Below are 18303 nucleotides of genomic sequence, written 5' to 3' on the forward strand. Positions count from 1 at the left end.
CCTTTGTCTACCTCCACTGCGTGATATCACACAAACTTTTATCTCATCTTTTACACTTCATTTTTCTCTTCCCATGCATTTATCTACCCAAAAATAAAAATAAAATAAAGTAAAGTAAAGTACATCCTTGTGTTTCTAGTCATCGCTGTCTTTGTCAGTAACCAGCTTGACTCATGGGAGACTCTCCATCTTACCATCACAAAATGTTGCTGTACTATGTCATCATGACATCATCTTTTTGAAGTTCTACTGGTTGTTACATTTATTTTCTACTTTTAAATCTTCTATGTGCTTAACTTTTTATCATCATCTTCATCTTCCCATTTTTATTATTCTATTTTTCTAATTCTTAACTTGTGTTTTCCATCCATTTAACTAGTTCCACTTCCCAGCAACATTTTCCCAAAAATCTCCAACCATAAGATGTGGAAAACTAACACCTTCCCTAAACATCCTTAGCTATCTGCCTGCTAACATGCCCCCCCTGCCCTGTGATACTTGTGAACCAAATAGTTTGGAGTGTGCAGCTAGGCTTGTAAGGACCCTAATTGTTGTTAGCCTGGTGAAAACCTATTAATGTATAAAAGAAAAAAAGGTCAGGACCAACTTTAATCTTCCTCTTCCTCTTTCTTTTGTTTCCATTTATCTGTCTTTTGTTGGGTTTTCTGTGTCACTCCCCATATCGTGTTATATCTCATATTAATTATCACCTTTTCTATTACTTGTGATAATATGAGTCCCCAAGCATTCATTTATCTATTCCCAATTGTACTGTTTTCACTGAATACACTTTACTGAGAAAAGTATCCTAAAGATGGAACACAGAATCACTGTTTCTGTTACGCATGTTAAAGTTGCCCCAGCCCAAATTATTTATATAAAACTCACCCCTCCACATCAAGCTCTTTGCACAGAAAACTTTATAGGATCATGTAAAATTTCAGTCTGTTTCATATTTATTTTTTCTACTTTCACTATTTTTCATACATGGCCTATATCTGGTACATTGCCTTCTTTTATCATAGATTTTGTTTCTTGTTTTCCACATGTAATTATTAAATGATCTGTATAAGACAGCAGCTTTGGAAATTTACAGTCTCTATGTGCAAACTATTTTAATAATAAAATTTGTGTGCACCCTAAATAAAAATTATTTAGTGGACAAACATTGCTTCATCCCGCTACTGGCCTGAAATAGTTTCTTAAAAGTTTTATTTATTAATTTATTTTTACATAAAAGTCAAGTATATTCATCACCTTTTCATACATTTCTGTTCAGTATGTTATAATGCTCTAATTATCTTGCTTTGTTCATTCACCCATGTCTAATCCTAACTAAAATCTTTTGTACACATACACTGTATTTCTTCACTTACCTTTGTCGACGATCTGGAAATTACAGAAACAGACATTTGAGCAACTGCCCTATCCCTATATCCTTACTGCAGTTCAGTTGTGTTACACAAAATGTTTGTCAACCATATGCACTACACCCACAGAGGTGCTTTTGTTTATCAAATGTATCAAATTAAGTGGAACTTCTATTTTAAATCCTAGCAAGGGAAAGTTTTTCATCCATCCTTATCCAATATATCCACCTCCAACATTGCACAAATACTTTTAATGAACTGTTTTTTTCATAAAATTATATCTTGTACATGAGTATGTGTATGTGTGTGTGTGTGTGTGTGTGTGTGTGTGTGCGCGCGCGCGCGCATGCTTGTATAAATACTCTAACACATGCAAACTGTGACGACCGTGCCATGGCCCTGCAATCAAGGAGCCTCAATCCTCACCACTAACACCAGGGAGGTTGTCTCCTAGAAGAGGAAATGATAAATAATACACACAGTAAAGTACAATTTCCCTAAAGTGCACACAGAGATCACAGTCAGTCTGGGGCTGGTTGCTCCCTTGCTGTCCAGGTCCCCAATAAGACTCCCCACTGGCACAGCTATAGGGTCCAGATTTCAGCCTAGCTGGCAAGCTAACCTCCAGTGCCCTCTCTGTCCAACCAGTGCTTAGTGTTCCTGCCCAGGTAGCTAACACACCACACACACACTTTGAGAAGAGGTTATACAACCACACAGACCCTCCTGGGACAAAGGCTGGCACAGGTTCTCCAGCTGTGCCCCTTTACCCAGGCTATACAGTAGTAATTACTGCCACCACCAGCTAATAATATCAGCTACTAAAAGGCCCTTAAAAGGGTGTCCAATAATTACTGTGCACTATTATAATCCAATGATAGTATGACTAACAGTCAAGGCTTACTTTAGAGTGGCCTATTACAATAACCTCTATAAATATGCAATGTACTCTAGAACTTATCTCTACATAAATCAGCCACAGGTAAAAGGTTTTAAAAATATTTAATAATAAATAATTAAAACACAAGACAAAACTACTACACCACAGAGATATCTAATAGTTCAATGATCACACAAAACATAAAATAATACAGTAGGACAGGTCTGATTTCAAAGAAAAATACCTAATTAATCTTTACTAGCTTTAACTATTCCTACAAGAAATCACAGTGCTAAAACGTACATGTGAGCACAAGGCAGAGTGCTGATAAGGTAGCTGTCCAAAGTCAAAATGCTTCCAGTTTCTTGTGAGAAATAGTATTTAAACATTACTAACAAACATGTCTCTAAGGCCCTCCCCAAATTACATCATTTTTGACACTTAGGTTTTCCAGGTATTCATATTGCATCATCTTAACACCTGGTCTGAGATGTTCGTCATGTTTTACAGTTGCAGTCATTACAATTGGGTTATCCTGCTGGCAGGCTACTCACAGTCGGCCTGAATTCCAAATTCCTGGTCCGGCATCGGTTGCTGTCGCCTCCTCCCTGACATCAGTGCGCCAGGGGTATAAAAGATGCAGCCGATGCCATTTTCTCCAGTCTTTCTTGCCGCACGGTGCCCAAAGCAAAAGCAGTTCACAAGTGCTGGTCGGCCGACTCCTGAGATTTCAAAGTTCGAATTTCAGATCCAAAGTCTTCATTAAAGCTTAGTACCCCATTGAGGAAACTTTTTTCTTGCTCCAGACTGATGTCAGAAAAAGTTAATAATTGTATTTCTTGTGGGAAGCAAATACCTCATAAGGATTTTCATTCTTACTGTATTCCTTGCCTAGGCCCTGACCACGACGTTGCTAGTTGTCGGTTTTGTGCTAGATTTAACCAACGCACTATTAAGCATTGGTACGATTTTGCATTTCATTATTTTAGCAATCTAACACCTACTCAGAAACTTACAACAATACAAGACATTTCATATGTATATTCTAACAGAAACAAGAGCAATAAAGCACCTTCCACATGTAAATTCTGGTCATAAACTTTAGCCTTAAACCAATGGGCATGAAACCTTCATCTAGCCGCACTGGAGCTGAATTGTAAAACATTAAAGAGATTCATAAAATCTTTTCAACTTAAAAAAACACATTTGAAATACTTGGCTTGGTTTTCCCCTACAGCAGGTGGCAATGTTGCAACAATCTTGAAGTTCGCATTTTACAGTGTTTTCTTACATTTAAAAACACAAGCCTGTATTTTACATTTATTTATACAGTTGATAGAATTATGTATCAAATTCTATTTGACTAGGCTGGCAGCCTTTGCCCATCTCTCCCCAATCGTAACCCCCCCCCCCGGGGAACTCAAGCAAGTTTTTCAAGTGCCCCTTGAGAAACATCACTTGAGAGTGCCAGGTCTACCTGGGTGTACCTCAACCCATTCCCTGTCTTGAGATCCCATCTGCATTGACATTGCTACTCCCACTGCGGTGCTGCACTGACATATATGCTTGCAACCCCAGACTCCATCTTAGCAACTTGGCATTTTGCTGACTGGCTGTGTTTAACCCTTATAGAAGGTTGAGATCTGTCATCACAGTGAATGTTCTTCCATACAGATAAGGCTGAAGTTTTTTGTAGTGCCCACACTATGGCTAAATATTCCTTTTCTACCACTGCATAGCATTCCTCCCTGGGTTGGAGCCTACGAATGAAATAAACTACTGGGTGCTCTTCTCCCTCTGAAAAAATCTGGCTAAGTACAGCCCCCACCCCATAGTTTGAAGCATCCACCTGCACAACAAAGTCTTTGCTATAGTCTGGACTGGCTAACACAGGGGGTCCTCCCAAAGCTTCATTAAGCTTCTGAAATGCCTGCTCACATGCTGGGGTCCACACTACCTTATCTGGCCTGTTCTTCCTTGTCAGGTCTGTGAGGGGAGCAGCTATGGTACTATAACTGGGAACGAACTTTCTGTAGTACCCTGCTGTCCCCAAGAATGCCCTCACCTGCTTTTTGGTAACAGGTGCAGGCCATGCCTGAATAGCTTCCACTTTGGCAGGTTCTGGCCTTATCTTACCACTCCCCACTCTATGTCCTAGGTAGGAGACCTCTGCCATACCCACCTGACATTTGCTCGGCTTAATAGTCAACCCTGCCCTCTGTAGTCTGCCCAGCACCTCCCTGACATACTGAAGGTGTTCTTACCAGGAATGGCTGTAGATAGCAATATCATCCATGTAAGCAAGGGCAAACCCTCCTGCTCCTGCTAAGATATGATCTACCAGCCTCTGAAAAGTCGCTGGGGCATTCTTCATCCCAAAGGGCATCTTTGTGAAGTCATACAAGCCAAAAGGAGTCACAAAGGCTGACTTCTCTCAAGCACTGGGAGTCAAGGGCACCTGCCAGTAACCCTTGGTAAGATCAATGGTTGTAAGATACTTAGCCCCACCCAGCTGCTCTAGGGACTCATCTGTCCTAGGCATGGGGTAAGCATCTGCCTCTGTGTGACTATTTGGTTTTCTGTAATCCACACAGAACCTGGTGCTGCCATCCTTCTTTGGCGCCAACACCACTGGTGAGGCCCAGGGACTGTTGGACTCTTAAATCACCCCTAGTTCCAACATCTCCTGCACCTCTTCCCTCGGAGTCTGTTTGACTCTCTCTGGCACCCTATAAGGGGCCTGCCTGATAGGCCTTTGGGGTCCTGTATCCACCTGGTGCTGCACCAGGTTGGTGCTCCTTGGTTTCCTGGTGAACATGCCCCCAAACTCCTGCAACACTGCTCAGATTTCTTGAACCTGGGTAGGAGATAGCTGCTGGGACATTGTTACCCCTTCCACCGAGGTGTCAGCCCGAGCCTCACTGAGGAGATCAGTCACAAGATCTCTCTGACTCCTCCTGCAATCCACTGCAAATGTTCAGCATAAGAGCCTCCCTATCATGGTAAGGTTTCATCATGTTAACATGGTACAATTTGTGCCCCTGCTTCTGCCTAGCACTTCCGCCATGTAGTTAACATCACTTACCTTTCTTACCACCTTGTAGGGTCCCTCCCAAGTTGCTTGTAACTTGTTGTGTCTGACAGGAATGAGAACCATTGTCTGCTGCCCTACAGCATAATCTCTAGCTCGAGCATTCTTGTCATACCACACCTTTTTCTGTTGTTGGGCTTCTGCCAGGTTCTTCTGGGCCAAGCCCATGAGTTCCCTGAGCCTTGTCCTGAGGTTCAGGACATATGCCACAACAGACTCCTTGTGAGACTCACACTCACCTTCCCACTCATCTCGAATTAAATCTATAGGTCCCCTCACCCTATGCCCATACAGCAACTCAAATGGTGAAAAACATGTGGATTCCTGGGGAACCACTCTGTAAGCAAACAACAGATGGGGCAAATATTTGTCCCACTCCCTCTTAAACTGATCTGCAAATGCCTGTAGCATGGACTTGATTGTAGAGTTTTACCTCTCAACAAGACCATTAGTCTGGGGATGGTAGGGGGTGGTCTTCATGTGCTTCACCCCACAAGACCTCCACAGACAAGTCAGCAGGTCTGACATAAAATTGGCATGTTTGTCAGACAGTATTTCCTTTCGGAAACCTACCCTGCTGAAAATCTCTAGCAAAGCATTTGCCACCTTCTCTGCCTCAATGGAGGACAAATCCACTTCCTCAGGGTATCGTGTAGCATAATCTACAATCACTAGGATATACTTTTTCCCTGTGGAACTTGGGGTACTCAGAGGACCCACAATATCCGTAGCTACCCTCTGAAATGGCTCCTCAGTCACAGGCAAAGGCATAAAAGGAGCTCTCACCTTGTCTCCTGTCTACCTTTTGGCACTGCTCACAGGTCCTGCAGTACCCTGTTACATCTCTGGAAATTCTAGGCCAAAATAAGTTTTGCATAATACGACTCTTTGTCTGTTTTATGCCCATATGACCTACAAAGGGCTATGGCTAGAAGCGCCAGACATTAAGCTCTAGGCATTACCAACTCTCTCACCTTCTAGCACTCCATCAGGGGTCCACTCTCTGTATAGTAACCCTTTGTCCCAGTATACAGACTCCCCCTTCCCTTGAGAATCAGGTGCCTCCCTAGCTACCTGCATCAGGCCTTGCAATGTAGGGTCTGAGAGCTGAGCCTGTCTCAAGTTTCTCCTTGTAACTGTTCCCAGCTCCCCTTCCACAGGAAGTCTGGCATCCTCTGACAGTGGTGCTTCACTGTCAGCCTGGGTACTACTACTCACCTTTATCTTTGCAGTTACCCTGTCCAAGGGAACATCAGTACCCACAAGCAGCTGTGGCTCACATTCAGTCTGACTGCTACTGCATAGCTCACTCCCTGAAATAACCACCTCAGCAGTCCTGGCTGCAAGTATGCAGTCTGTCTGGGTTTCCCCCAGGCTACCAGACTCACATGCTTGTCTCCTAGCCTCACTGCATGTAGCTGCATAATTACATAGTACTGCCTCATCCAAATCCTTCCCTCTCAGGACATCTGCAGGATGGTAGTTCCATACCCCTGTTGTCTCAAGACAGCACACTGCTGGCATTTTGTCTTTTGCCCTTACTGGCTCCTTCACCTTTGGTTCCCTACCTTGCCTCCGTGGACACCTATATGCCACATGGCCCCACTGGTTGCATTCAAAACATTTCACCCTAAGTCTTGGAAGTGTACCTGGACTAGTGGCTTCCCCTGCTATTGGTGGATTCTATTGAGGCAGTCTATGCTGCCCACCATGGGTTCCTTTAGTCCCATGAGCAGTACTGGGGGTCCCTTTCCTGTGCAGGGCTTCCCTGCTTGCTTCTTCCCCAGCTCCTCTGAAGTAGCACACTGTCTATCAGCTAACCAGATCCTCATGTCCTCAGGCAAAGTGCTAAGGGCTTGTTCCCTTACCAAAAGGTCTGCCAGCCCTTCAAAAGTGGTGACCTGACATCCACTCACCCAGCTATGAAAATATGTGCTCAGTTCAACAACATATTCACATACATTTTCATCTGCCTTGAGTCTATGCTCACAAAACTTTTTCCTATATATTTCAGGTGTTAGCTTAAAACATTCTAATAAATATCTTTTTACAGCAGTATAATCAAAACAGTCAGTGTCATGCCTTTTTTGCTAAAGAAGTTACAGCTTTACCATGGAGTAAGGGGGACAGGAACCGTACCCAGAGCCCTTGGTCAACTTCATGCTGTTTACATACCCACTCAAACATATGAATGAAGCTATCGAAATTATCCTCCTCTTTAAACTGTGGAAGAAATTTACTGACCTTTTTTGCTTCTGGGGTCCAGTTACTCCCTTCCCCATTGCCTCCATGACTTTGGTGAAGAGTCAGCATTTCTTTCTCATGCCTCCTCTGCCGTTCATTTTCCTCAGCTTGTAGACTCCTCATTTTCTCGGCTGCTTCTAGTTCCATACGCCTGGACTCCAACTCAAGTCTCTTTAGCTACAGCTGGATTTTTAAGTCCACTGCAGAAAGGTTGAGCTGTCCATTCTCTGAGGATATTGTATCTCCACTGTCAGTCTGATTGTCCTCCAGGCTGCTGTTTTCTGATGCAGCTGTAACCAAGGCTGTCATCAGGTCTGCTTTAGTCAGGTTTCCATGCACCAGTCCCCTAGCCTGGCACATCTCCGCCAGCTGGCTCCTTGTCAGTTTTCCGTACTCCTCTACTGACATGCTGCCTGCTCACCCTGACTAACACTAAGCTAACAAAAGAAATAAAGGAATTGTGATCTGAACTCTGAGTATACACTGCTTGGCTGTTTTAGAGTACAAAACACTTTTAGAGATCACTGTACATAAGCTACAGGAATTCATTCTACCCTTGCCACTACAAGCCAATTAGTATATGAAGTAGATCCCACCACTGCCAAACACTTGTGACGACTGTGCCCTGGCCCTGCAATCAAGGAGCCTCAATCCTCACCACTAACACCAGGGAGGTTGTCTCCTAGAAGAGGAAAGGATAACTAATACACACAGTAAAGTACAATTTCCCTTAAGTGCACACAGAGATCACAGTCAGTCTGGGGCTGGTTGCCCCCTTGCTCTCCAGGTCCCCAATAAGACTCCCCACTGGAACAGCTATAGAGTCCAGATCTCAGCCTAGCTGGCAAGCTAACCTCCAGTACCTTCTCTGTCCAACCAGTGCTTCATGTCCCTGCCCAGGTAGTTGACACACCGCACACACACTTTGAGAAGAGGTTATACAACCACACATACCCTCCTGGGACAAAGGATGGCACAGGTTCTCAAGCTGTGTCTCTTTACCCAGGTTATACGGTAGTAATTACTGCCACCACCAGCTAATAATATCAGCTACTAAAAGGCCCTTAAAAGGGTGTCTAATAATTACTGTGCAATATTATAATCCAATGGTAGTATGACTAACAGTCAAGGCTTACTTTAGAGTGGCCTATTACAATAACCTCTATAAATATGCAATGTATTCTAGAGCTTATCTCTACACAAATCAGCCACAGGTAGAAGGTTTTAAAAATATTTAATAATAAATAACTAAAACACAAGACAAAACTACTACACCACAGAGATATCTAAGAGTTCAGAGATCACACAGAAACTAAAAATAATACAGTAGGACAGGTCTGATTTCAAAGAAAAATACCTAATTAATCTTTACTAGCTTTAACTAGTCCTACAAGAAATCACAGTGCTAAAACTTACATGTGAGCACAAGGCAGAGTGCTGATAAGTTAGCTGTCCAAAGTCAAAATGCTTCCAGTCTCTTGTGAAAAATAGTATTTAAATATTACTAACAAACATGTCTCTAAGGCCCTCCCCAAATTACATCATTTTTGACACTTAGGTTTTTCCAGTATTCATATTGCATCATCTTAATACCTGGCCTGAGTTCTCAGGCCACAAACTGCATTATTTAGCAATCTAACACCTACTCAGAAACTTACAACAATACAAGGCATTTCACATGTATATTCTAACAGAAACTAGAGCAATAAAGCACCTTCCACATGTAAATTCTGGTCATAAACTTTAGCCTTAAAACAATGGGCATGAAACCTTCATCCAGCCGCACTGGAGCCAAATTGTAAAACATTAAAGAGATTCATAAGATCTTTTCAACTTAAAAAGACACATTTGAAATACTTGGCTTGGTTTTCAATACAGCAGATGGCAATGTTGCAACAATCTTGAAGTTCACATTTTACTGTTTCTTACATTTAAAATCACAAGCCTGTATTTTACATTTATTTATACAGTTGATAGAATTATGTATCAAATTCTATTTGACTAGGCTGGCAGCCTTCGCCCATCTCTCCCCAGTCGTCACACATACACACACACACACACACACACACACACACACACACATGTATCTCTCTCTCTCTCTCTCTCTAGATATATATATATATATATATATATATGTGTGTGTGTGTGTGTGTGTGTGTGTGTGTGTGTGTGTGTGTGAGTGAGAGTGCATATGTCTGTGTATGTTTGTGTACATACATCTGGAATCACTTTACTAAAATAATTTCTGAAACATTTCCAATTATCTGAGACCAATCTCTTTTGAAGTGTTTGTTTGGCACTCATGTAGGCTATTTTAGATAGGGGTGGTAAAACCCTTTATACTTATGAACAGTAGCAGCATAAAAGCATTGGTTCCATGTAATTTAATCAAGACTTTTGTCAAAGGTATTTTTTCTGTGAACTACTGCAGTTTAGTGGCTTTGCTGTCTATGGACAGGATTGGGTACCAGTGTGGTAGCAATGTGCATGGATCTTTTAAGGGTTCACACTCAGCATTGTCATTTGTTGTCATCATCTACTATTTACTTCTCATTGTGGCCACAGACACAATCTATATCAAGCTGTGGGATACCTCACTAGCAAACTCTATCCAGGTCATGGTCTTGTGGTAGCACTCCATCCCTGCAGTAAGAACTCTTGCCAGCAGTGTGACACCAGGTTTAAGTCATGCAATGTCACCCCATCCCTAATAAAAGAAAATGTGGTCTGTGACTACTCTGCTATTTCAAGATAGCCCCTGCCTTCAGGTCATGTGATGTGTTTCTATTACCCACTTTGTGCTGACAACTTTGTTATTGTATCCCCTGTCACCTGAGGAGATGATGGTGACTATGATGCACTACACCCTCCATCATGTGTAGTAAATGAAGTGATATGTGATGCACAGTGTGATCAGGGTCTGCAATGAACCTGCCATCATGTGTAGTAAATATGCTGATGTCTGATGCACAGTGTGACCAGAACCTGTACAACACCCTCTGCCATTTGTACTAAATGTGGTGATGTCTAATGTACAGTATGACCAGAGCCTGTAATGCATCCTTCATCAAGTGTACTAAATGTGGTGATGTCTGATGCACATTGTGACCAGGGTCTACACTGCTGCACCTTCCATTATGTGTAGTAAATGTGGTGATGTTTGATGCACAGTGTGACCAGGGCCTGCACTATACCATCTATCATGTGTGGTAAATGTGGTGATGTCTGATGCACGGGTGATCAGAGCATGAAATGCACCCTCCATCATGTGTAGTAAATGAGGTAATGTCTGATACACAGTGTGACTAAGGCCTGTGCAGCACTGTCATATGTAGTAAATGTCTGATGCATAGTGTGACCACAGCCTACACTGCCCAGTATAGCCTGATACAACAGTGGATGCCCAGTGGATGTCCTATGTGACACAACACTATAACTGTCTAATCATTACATATGCAGTTGTTGAGCACATGTTGCTACTTTACCAGTGCTGCCATGCACTACTCCTTTTGCTGCCTATGGACAACTCTTCTTGAATATGCATCATACTGTGCCACCCCAGTTTCCTCCCTAAATGCTGCAGGTTCACTTGCTGTTTTATGTTGGCTATCCTTTCACAGTCATGCACTGGGGTCATCCAACATATTTCTACAGTATTGCATTGTGTAACCAGGCAGATAGTGCAACCACCTTGCTTGCTGTGCCAGAGGAGTATTGCATTTCCCCCACATATGTTGGGCAAATGGAAGTGTGGTCTCAGCACACTTAAGACACATGTGGTCATATTCCATATCTCAATATGTGATATGTTATATTGCACTTCAAGTCATACTTTAGAATGTGGACAAGACTCATCAGCCTGGGCTTCAGAAGGTAGCCAGCATAATTTGCTGCACTCAGCAGATTTTTTGTTATGAGTGGGTAGGTACTACATTTGCACTTTGTTTATTAATAAGCATTCAGTTTGCACAGTGTGCCTGTACTTACCAAGCAGATGACCCTTTGGGAAGTCATCTTGTGGGAAATGGTAGTCCAAGTCAATAAGTGATGTGTGTTAAATATGGGAACAATTGGAACTTTTAAGGTGTGCTGTACAGGCACATTGGTAATACCCTCCCACACACACACACACACACACACACACACACACACACACACACACACTGCACAGTACTGGGCTGTTCAAGCAATGGTAGACTTTTTTGTTCACAGGTATGTGGGAGGCAGGACTTTTTAAGGCTTTTAATGCCTCATATGTGCAGTCTATACTAAACGTTAGTGAAGGAGATGTGGACTGTCAAAGAAGCCCTACATTGTGCTCTCTCTCTCTCTCTCTCTCTGTCTCTCTTATGCTGTACTGGGGAACCTGATAAAAGCTGAAGTGTAATATTAAGACGTGTGTTAAGTATTCATGAGAAAGGTGCTTGTGATGTATCTGTGTCCTCATTTTGTTGCTGAAAACTCACATTAACATTAACACTGAGTGCAACACATATCTTGTTCTCCACATGAATAGGGATGCTACTCATTCCAGCAGATGCAGCATTTTGAGGATATATCTTATTTCCTCTTTACTCTATGAAGACTTTTTTCATATTTGTAAGCTTTGTAATGATGAAGCGAAAAAAAATTGTTGACATGTTTATTATTAGAGGATATGATAGGAATATTGCTGTAGAATCCCTTCAGAGAGTTGTTGAAAAATGAAATAGTACAGGTATAAATCTCAGATCCAGTGTTGGGTACACTGGGCAGAAGGGAAGTAACATTACAGTACTCTGTGTGAGTAATAATTATATAACTATAGATGCATTTTCAGCTATTAAAGTTATCCCCCTGCAGTTACAACATTAAATAATGTAGAAGAAAATGAGAATAATAAAATAAAAATTTATTTTGTCACTACTTATAATGTTTTAGTGAACAGGCGGTTAGTCCTTTGAAATATTATTAGCCATATCTAATGAAAAATCAGGATTTAGCTAGATTATTAAGTCATATGTTTCACATAAAAGGGGACGTAGTCTGGCAGATATGTTGGTGCATACTAATTTTGTTCCCCCTGCTTCCCAAATTCCTATAAATATGTCTTTCAGAATGAATACTTTTCAATGTGGAAAATGTTTTACTTGTATCCATATCATTAATTGTTTGCCAAAAATTAATAATATTAAATTTGACTTTATCAGTAGGTCCACATGTATTACTGAAGGTATTATTTATGTTTTGAAATGTCCATGTAATTTATTTTATATGGGTAAAAGCCAGAGAGCTTTCAAGTTAAGATTTCAGAAACATATTAGGGATATTAAAAAAGCATATGGAGAGCCCAATAGCCATGGATTTTAAAAAATATCTTCAAGGGATTTTACTTGGAACAAGAGACAGAAAAACTGGAGGGAACACTTAAAGACAAATTGTTATACAAAGAATCTGTGTATATTTTAAAGTATAATACTTTGGTGCCTTGGGAGTTAAACACTGAGTGTAATTGGAAGTATTTCATCAATTGATTGTTTTATTAGTAGATTATGTAATTAAGTGTTTTAGATTTTGTATTATATATATATATATATATATATATATATATATACTGTTGTTTGTTTGAATGATGTATTTCTCCTTGAAGGCGTTTAGTCAAGGCGCGCACTTATAGGTTCATAGGTTCATAGGTTCATACTAGGCTATCTGCCCTAGGGCATTTATAAGCCTAGCCAGAGTGTGTTTGGCTTTCGCCACCCATTTTAAATTAATTTTGCTATGCCTTTTTTTGAGGTTAGTATACTGTGCCTCTGTCTAACAGTGACACAGAAGTGATAGCCGGGGTAAACCTACGATCTCCCATCCACTCATCAAGATTCCTCTTGAAGAGAGTCAATGTGGGACACTGCCTAACCTGGACTGGGATTTTATTCCAGAGTGAAGGGAGCCTCTGGGTTATGAATCTATCCCTCCAGCATGTCCTATTTATTTCAGTGCTGAGGTTCAAGTCTCTCGAGCGCGTAGCTCAATGGGATTTGGATTTTCTGAGGTGCAGCATGTCCATTAATTCCGGGTTGGACATGGCTTTATACGTCAGGCACAGATCGCCTCTGAGCAGGCGGTATGCCACTGAGTAGAGCTGGAGTTTCTTTAACCGGGCAGCATATGGCATCTGTTTGAGCCCTTTGATCCTCTTGGTGAGGTACTTTTGGGGTCTTTCCAGTTGCTGCAGGTGTCTCGTAAGGTACATCCCAAAAGGGCATTGTACTCAATTATGGGCCTGATGAGGGATGAGTAAAGAGGCACGATGACCTCCCTGATCTAGATGTGAATCCCTTCATGATTAGGTGGGCTATATAAAATGTTTTTCTAACCACTTTGGCCACGTGGTTGTCAAATGAGAGATTGCTATCAACTTGGGTCCCCAGGTCCCTAATTACTTCTTCTGTACTTAATGGATTACCACCTATGTGGTAATTTGTGGGCACTTTGTTTTTGCCAAAGGGGATGACTATACACTTTTTGGCGTTTAGCTTGAGGCCATGGCTCTGGCACCAGTTGTCTGTTTCTATTAGGCCCTTTTGGAGGATGCTTGTGTCAGCTGGAGAGTTGATTATGGCGCCCAGTTTGCAGTCATCTGCAAACTTGGTCAGCCACAGTCCTTCCGTGTTGGCCTGTACCGAGAAATATATACCGAACAAGAGAGGTCCCAGGACTGAGCCTTGTGGGACGCCACTTGTAACTGGTTTGGAGTCTGACATGGCTCCAGCAATTCTAACCATGTGGGTTCTGTCCTTGAGCCAGTTTGCAACCCATCTAGTGACATAGGGGTTTATATTTAAGCTGGTGAGCTTATCTATAATGCCCGAGTGGGGTATTGTATCGAAGGCTTTTGCGAGGTCCAGGTAGGCTGTGTGGACCACCTTCCCGTCGTCAATGGCCTTGGTGACTGTTTCAAAGAAATCGACCAGGTTTAAGAGGCAGGATCTGCCCTTAACAAAGCCAAACTGGGTAGGATCCAGTGTCTGTAGGTCCCCAATATCTTTATTTATGAGGTCCATGATGATCCTTTCCATAGCTTTGCAGACCAAGCTAGTCAGGCTTATGGGGCGATAGTTTCCAGGATCCGTTGAGGCACCACCTTTGTGGAGAGGGACCACTGTTGCTGTACGCCACTCTTTGGGTACATATCCTGTAGTAAGGCTAAGATTGAACAGTAGTTTTATGTTTGGGTTTAGCTCTTCTTGGAGTTCATGTAGGACGCAGCCGGGACACCATCTGGTCCCATTGATGCTGTGTTTTTGCTTTGGAGAGGGCGGCTCTTACCTGAGCATCTGAGATGTCAGGGGCAGCACTCTGTTGGGATAGATATTTGTCCTTTTGGTGGGGAGAGGGGAGAAGTTTGCACTGAACCTGTCAGCTAGGATGTTGGCAATGTCTGTGGGCTCGGTGTATTTTTGTCATTTTGGACTAATTCTGAGCATATCTGGGAATTCCCACCCAGGTTCCTAACATAACTAAAGAAAGCCTTGTGATTATCCTTAGTGTCCTGTGCAATTTTTCTCTCAAGCTGGCCTTAGACGATTTTATGAGTGCCCGTAGTTTTTTGCTAATACTGATCAGAGATGCCTTCCCTTTTTGGGATTTTGCTCTATCATGTAGTAGCTTCCTCCTTCTATTGTATAGTTTGTTTATGGCTGGGGTCCACCAGACAGGACGTCTGCCTTTGGAGGACTGGGTCTTGGTTTTATTTGGGATTGCATGATCCATGCATTCCTGAAGGTGTTCATAGAATGCGTTTATAAAGGATTCTGCGGTCTGGGACGTATTTTCCACAGGCCCGGGGGCTTTGAAGGATTTCGTCTCGGTTTTGAGGCGTGTGAAATTTGCTTTAGAGAAGTTTTTCACTGTGGTTTTCTGGGCAGGGGCTGGGGTCGGGATGTGAATATCCAGTGAGATTAGTTTATGGTCTGATCTTACCAGTGAGGGATACACTTCTGGTCTGGAGCATAGTGTCCCCATGTTGGTGATGATCAGGTCCAGTATGTTTCCCCTCTTGTGGGAGTGGTAACAAGTTGTTCCATAGCATTTGAGTTTATAAATTCTAGGAACCTTTGGGCTAGGGTGTTGGAGCTAGAGTAATGCTCCCAGTCTATGTTTGGGTAGTTGAAGTCACCCAATATAATGGTGTTTGGAGAGACCTTCATATTTTCCAGTATTCTCAGGAAGGCCAAGTGGGGTTCCTGTGTTTGGGAGGGTGGTCTGTAGCAGGCTGTAAACTGGAAGGCAGTTTTACCCACAGTTAGTTGCACATGGATAGTCTCTGATGCTTCGTGCTGTGCCACCAACCTGGAGGTGTGGGTATCTTTGACAAATATTGATACTCCCTCCTTTTGTGGTTCGGTCCAAGTTTTGGGGCGAAAAGCATGGTATGAGGTATAACCTGGTAGTGCTGGGGTGCTCTCGGGAGCCTTGAACCAGGTTTCTGTTACTGCACAGATATCGATGTTCTCCATGCTAAGGAGAGTTTTGAGTGCGTGCATCTTGAGGTTTAGACTTCTGGCGTTGAGTAGCATTACTCTTAGTTTCTTATCCCTTGTGATACCTATGGAGGTGGGTTTGTCTTTTGAGCCTTGCCTAAAAAGGCACTATGGGGGTAGCAAGAGCCTTTGCCAATATCCGAAAGCCCAGGGGTGACAGGTGCAAGCCGTCCCTAGCGAAGCATCGTGGCTTGTCGAGCATGTCATCCCAGGCTGACAGGCATTGGATCCCCTTTGAATGACACCAACACTTAAGCCAATTGTTGAAATTGATCATCTTGTCTTCATATTGTGGCATCATTCTTGGTGAGGGTAAGATGCTACTCAAGGTCAGGGTCATACCGGCCTGGGCTACATGCTCAGAGAGCTCCTCTATGTCTCTTTTCAAGTAGCCCAGGGAGGTACATCTCAGGTCATTCACACCAGCATGGACAATGACTGAGTCATATTTGTACTTGCCTTGGAGTGACCTGAGTGCTTGTGTTATGTGGCGGATCCTAGCGCCCGACAGGCAGCTCACCGTGACCTTCTCCTTGTTCAGCCTGGTGAGCGGGATGTCAGTGTGCCTGATGATAGAGTCACCTATTACAAGTGTATCAGGTGTGTTGTTTAGCCTTAAGGGCTGTGACTGTTCGGCACACTGGCTTTGTGAGCTATGTGTTGCACATGTTTTGTTTTGGGGTAGCGGTTGCTTGGGTGTCTGCTTTGGAGGTCTCTGCTGCTTAGGCAGATTTTTATTTAGAGCCTCCGAGTATGTTTTTGTGTGTTTATGTGTTCGGTTTGTTGTCGTGGTAGGTCTATGTGAGACTGGAATTGTAGTGAGTGTGGTTTCCTTCTCCTCCTGACTGGTTACACCAGTACTGAGTTGAGAGAGCTTAGCCTCCAGTTTGGCTATATGGTTGCATCTCTCACATGTGTTGGAATTTGTTGTGAGGAGGAGAGGGTTGTCTGTGTACATGACGCAGTTGTAACATTGCCTCAAGATTCCCAGATTCACCAGCTGGACCGGAGAGGAGATTGACAACTGACCTTTGGACATGCTAGAATAGTATTGGGAATTCCTTTATAATTGAAAAAAGGGCCAATGGGGAACAAGGTACTCAAGGGAAGTTTGTGAGGGTGTAGTGCTTTTAATTTTTTAGAGCTGACTTATATAATTGCTTTAGTGAGCAAGTGCCAGGTAACTTAAATGCAATGTGTTACAGGTAACTTAAATGCAAAAACGACAAACAGTAACTTTCAAGTGAAACAAGGAAATAAGTACAGTAAGCAATGCAGATATCACTAGGGATCCACAGAAGTGCTAAAAGGCTGCGTTTTAGGTGGAATTAGCGTTTCAGGGAAATAAACAAACAACAAGCATACAAATAAAGCTAGATTCAGCAGGCCTGGATCTAGTCTATGCTACAGCAAACAAGGTGTACCAATTTCAGTAAGAAACAGTTAGAATATGCAGGCACTATAAGCCTCTAACCAGAAATTCCCTGCTCAGAAGGGCAGAGTCCAGCCTCTCCTCCCACAAGAGTGCAGACCGCAATCCTTCTTAACGTAAAATAACTGGCCTGAAGCCCAAGTGCTTAAACCAGAACTAATACACTTTTAGAATAACAGACACTGAGCTCTCAATCAGCAGTTCCCAACTTAGAAGGATGTAAGCTACCTGTCCTGCCACCACAGTGCAGGCCACAAACCTTCCTAATGTAAAACAACTGGTCTGAAGCCCAAGTGCTTAATCCAAAAGACTTAGAAATGAATGCTACACTTTAATCAAGTTACTACCAGCAGTAATAAATACAACTGAATACTTTAAAGAATGCCTGGATTAGTGCTCAAGTTATACAAACAAAGCTAGATACAGCAGGCCTGAATCTAGTCTATGCTACAGCAAATGAGGTGTACCAATTTCAGTAAGAAGCAGTTCAAATATATAGGCACTATAAGCTTTAACTAGAAATTCCCAGCTCAGAAGGACAGAGTCCAGCCTCTCCTCCCACAAGAGTGCAGAACACGAACCCTCTTAATGTAAAATAACTGGCCTCAAGCCCAAGTGCTTAAACCAGAATTAATACACTTTTAGAATAACAGACACTGAGCCCTCAATCAGCAGTTCCCAACTTAGAAGGATGTAAGCTACCTGTTCTGCCACTACAGTGCAGACCACAAACCTTCCTAATGTAAAACTGGTCTGAAGCCCAG

This window comes from Protopterus annectens, chromosome 7.part0, assembly GCF_019279795.1.
Source record: "Protopterus annectens isolate FY-2018-M chromosome 7.part0, PAN1.0, whole genome shotgun sequence".
Lineage (NCBI taxonomy): Eukaryota > Metazoa > Chordata > Ceratodontiformes > Protopteridae > Protopterus > Protopterus annectens.